The sequence below is a fragment of the Urocitellus parryii genome, chromosome 6 (genome assembly GCF_045843805.1).
Source record: "Urocitellus parryii isolate mUroPar1 chromosome 6, mUroPar1.hap1, whole genome shotgun sequence".
Taxonomy (NCBI): Eukaryota; Metazoa; Chordata; class Mammalia; order Rodentia; family Sciuridae; genus Urocitellus; species Urocitellus parryii.
In genome coordinates this window covers 97117593-97122395 of record NC_135536.1, presented here as the reverse complement: position 1 = coordinate 97122395, position 4803 = coordinate 97117593, and the positions used below count along the sequence as shown (strand labels likewise).

At 36.1% G+C, this 4803-nt stretch overlaps 1 pseudogene; it reads right to left on the bottom strand.

The window, feature by feature from the left end:
* Nucleotides 1-432: 432 nt before the first annotated feature.
* On the bottom strand, nt 433-1624 carry LOC113185372 (vacuolar protein-sorting-associated protein 36 pseudogene; annotated as a pseudogene).
* Nucleotides 1625-4803: the final 3179 nt, after the last annotated feature.

Below are 4803 nucleotides of genomic sequence, written 5' to 3'. Positions count from 1 at the left end.
CTTAGGAAGAGCCTCATGGGGCATAGTAAAGTTTGATATTTTGTTCCAATGTTGTCAGGTTCTTAAACTGCACTGTAGCTATGACTTCCTTCAAGAAAACCCCCCAAAATGGGTGCATCAGACACAGAGGAAAACATTCATAATTCAGTGAATTTTAGTCATTCCAAATTAATAATCTAACCTATCCAAACATGCAACTTATCTTTTTCCTCCTTCAAGGACTTAAATTCCCTTCTTCACTAAATGGTTACTTTTGGGAATCAAAATCTACTGTATTTCAAGTTAAACTCGGAGGATTTTGCACAACTATAGCATGATTTTAAATTCATATTGGCATTCATTTTTCTGTATTTTCCTTTATGTATCCTAAATAAGTTTTCAGAACCATAATATTTAAGGAGAGATTAAGAGTTTTATGTCATTCTGTGAAATTCTAATAAATCTTCAGTTTATCGGGGTTTATCTCTTAGCTCAGTGTCACACAATCTACCAGATAAAAGTATGGACAAAAAGTATTTCAAATACAAAACCCTTAGCTCTGTGTCATAAATAAATTTGGGTAAAACCGCAAGCCTTCCACTGAGTTATCTCGGCAAAGATGACCCCTCTTCTCTGCAAGTAGTAACCTTTCTTTGGCCAGGAGGACAGACGTTCCCACGAGCTTCGCAAACTCTTCTGATGTTAGGGATCCTTTTTCTGAAACTGTCTCCAGGGCCGCGGCTACCATTTCCTCTTCCTTGTGGGACTGAAGCTCAATTACCATGACGCCACTGTCAAAAACCCCCGGAGTCTGAGAGGTAATTTCAGTGCTTCTAGCATCTTGCATGCATTCACTAAATCTTCTGGTGAGAGCAATTCCATTCCTCGAGCCCGATTTACTAAACAGTACACCTCTGTGAGTGACATTATTCCGCCTCGTTCCTCTAAAGGCACCTGCAATATTCCAGCCAGCTGTTTGGCCAGTTGCATGTGGTACTGTGTTCCTGAGCCGTAGGTTTCTCTGGTAACTGGGTTAGCTATTCCCATGCTCAGCAAGTAGGACTTAAACCTGATGGTCTCGTCTTCTGTGATGTCACCCTGCTTCTCTTTAATTTTATTAGCAATTGATTTTGATAACTCCACCATTTCCTTAGCCTTGATTATTAGCTTGCTGAGGTCTTCAAAGGCCTCAGAAATATTTTTGTCAGTTTCTTTTCTTTTTTCTTCCAGTTTCCTTTCAATACCTACAATTCCTACAGCTCTTACTCTTCCTGGCTGGGGTCCTCTATTTGTTTGTATTGACTGAGACACTGGCATGTTCTCCCATCTTCTTTGTGTCATTTCCTCTGATAAACGCCTGTAAAACTCAATCTGGCCATGCTCTTTGAAGGAGAGTTTGATATAGGAGTTTTTACTACTCTGGAATGGGCCAGGTTCTTTGGTAGGAGGAGCTGGGTGCAGATGAACCACTATTTTGGCAATGATTTTTCTGATCTCTCCAAATCAGTCGGTGTGTACTAAGGAGGAGGGTCCCAGCATCAAATTTTATCTTCTCCTCGCCATCGTAGATGCGCACCCCGCGCTTCTGGATCACCAGGGTCTCGTTGATCTCCAGGAGGCCGCTGGTCCACATGAAGCGGTCCATGGTCCCCGCCAGGCTGTCCTCCGCTGCTCGCCAATCCCTCCTTTTTACTTTCTTTTTTCCTTTTTTCTTTTCCCTACTTTATTCAATTTCTCCTTTTTCTTTTTAATTTTTAATTTTTCTTTTTTTATTTTCACTTTTTTATTCCCTTTTAAAAATTAAATTTATATTTTATTATTTAAAAGAAATTAGTTTATTCCATTTTATTTTTGCTTCCTTCTTTTATTTTGTGGTGGTGGTCGTCATTTGGTTTTTACTTTATTTCTTTATCTTTTTTATTAATGTTTTGATGTTTTCTTCTTTCTGCACAGTGCTGAAGATCAAGTCCTGGCACTCTAAGCATGTTTGGTGGGTCTTCTGATGCTGAGCTACACTCCCAACACAATTCACAAAAATTGTGCTATACTCTAGTAACAACCCAGCCCTGCTTTAACCTTGACAGATACTTAATAGGAAAGTCCCCAGCCATTGACCCAATCCCAAGTTTACATATCTGGGGGAGAGTCTGAAATACCACTCCTAGATATTCACCACCATAGCAATAACAGAGAATAATACACAATGGTGTGGAAACTGCATCTGTGCAGAACTTCAGCACAGGTTACTCCCACACCCTGTCAGACAGCATTGCTGACAATACTGAAAGAGTAATCCATATACCTGAACTACCAGAGGGACCTCTCTCTCATGAAACCTGCAAAAAAAGTGCATCCTTCAGGCTCCAACATAGTGCACAGTTTGTCAAAACCTACTAATCGCAGCCAAAGAATCCACAGGGAAACTACAAGTCAAATTGAAATTTAACTCAACACTACACAAACTGATATCCCAGGGCACTTTGTCAAGAGAAGGCTATTTACTACAAAGACCCTCCTATAAAAGTGTAGAGATATTCATCCCAACATATGCACAAATCTTAAAATAGAAACAAAAGAAATGTGGAAAAAAAGGCAACATGACACCTCCTAAAGTTTGTAACTCTTTTTTTAAAAAATTATTTTTAGTTATAGATGGACACAACATCTTTATTTTATTTATTTATATGTGGTGCTGAGGATCAAATCCAGTGCCTCACATGTGATAGGCAAGGACTCTACCACTAAGCTACAACCTCAGCCTAAAGTTTGTAACTCTTTAGTAACTGATTCCAAAATGGATGAATTGCTGGACAAAGAACTCAAAAGTATCACTTTTATAAAGCTCAATGAGCCAGGTGTGGTGATTCCAGGAGGATTCAAATAAACAGCTGGGTTAATTAAGGAAGACAATGAAGGAGATAAATGAGCAATTCAATAAAATATAGAGAATTTGAAAAAGAACCAAATGGAAAATTCAATACACTCAATTAGTCAGATTTAAAAATCAGTTGAAAGCCTCACCAATAGACTAATCAAGCAGAAGAAAGAATATCATGGCTTGAAAACAAAGTCAAGGAATTGTTGCATTTGGATAGTAATGAAGAAAAAAGAACAAAGAATGAATAGAACACACAAGATCTCTAGGACACCATTAAAAGACCAAACATATCCATCAGTGGAATAGATGAGCGAGAAGAGCTACAGGCTGAAGAAAACTTGTTCCGTGGAATAATAGCAGAAATTTTCCCAACTCTTGGTAAATACATGTACATCCAGGTACAGGAAGCATTGAACCCCAAATAGACATAACTAGAAAAGAACCTCTCCATAAGATAGTACTTAAATTGTCAAAGTACAGAACAAAGAAAGAATATTAAATGTTGCAAGAAAGAAGCACCACTACATTTAAAGGTAAACTCATCATAATAAAAGAATATTTCTGAGGGAAAAAAAAACTCTAAAGGACAAGAAAGTACACAATTATGTATTTCAAGTCCTGAAAGTAAATAACTGCCAAACTAGAGTACTATACCCAGCAAGATATCTTTCAGAATGAAAGGAGAAATAAATAACTTCCATGATAAGCATAAACTAAAGGAATTCATGAATGCTAGACCGTCATTATAAAAGATACTTAAGATACTCTTACACCCAGAAGAATAAGAAGGATAAATACAATCATAAGAGCACGGGAAAAAATAAATCTCACTAGGAGATTAGATAAGCAAATGAGGACTAGGAAAGAATCAAACATTATTTCATAGAAAACCATAAAACTTCTAATATGAGTAAGAAAGTAAGTAATGTATATAGAATTCTCAAAAAAAAAAAAACAGAAGAAAAACAAAAACAAAAAAAATTACAAGAATAAATACATACCTTTCATTAATAACCCTGAATGTAAATGGTCTGAATTCTTCGATTCAAAGATGCAGACTGGCTGATCAGACTAAAAAATAAGAACTTCAATAATATGCTGCCCACAAGAAACTCCCTTCACCAGTGCAGACATAAACAGACTGAAAATAGAATAACTTGAAAGTGACATTCTAATGGAATCCAAAAGCAGGCAGAAGTAGCTATACCATTGGCAAGACAGAATTTAAGCCAAAATCTGTTAGACAATCATTATATATAGATAAAGGAAATGATGCATCAAGAAGATATAATGATTCTAAATATATATACACTTAACTTCAGAGCACCCAATTTTAAAATACTAATGCTACTAGAGAAATAGGTCCCCGTACCAGAATAGTGGGTTGTTTTAATAACCCCCTCTCACTAATAGATCAGAGTTATATCCACTACAAATGGACTTAATAGACATCTATAGAATATTTCATCTAATAGCTGCAGAATATACATCCTATTCATCAGCATAGAAAACTTGATCTAAAATTGATCCTAAATTAGATCCTAAAGTGAGATCAACAAATTTTTAAATATTGAAATAATTCCTACATCTTATTACATCATAACAGAATGAAACCACAAGTCAATAGCCAGAGAAACTACACAAATTATATAGACACATGGAGATGGAATGATACACTTCTGAATAAAGAATGGATCACTGAACAAATCGGGAGGTGGAAAGGAATTTAAATTTATAAAATCAAATGAAAAATGGAAACACAGCATGCCAGAACCTATGGGATATAAAGCAGTACCAAGAGGTAAGTTTATAGCTCTGAGTGCCTGCATCTAAAAACAAAGAGATCTCAAATAAATAACCTAATTCTGCATCTCAACGTCTTAGTAAAACAAGAACAAACTAATTCCAAAATCAGTAGAAGGACTATAAAAACTAAATGAAAAGAA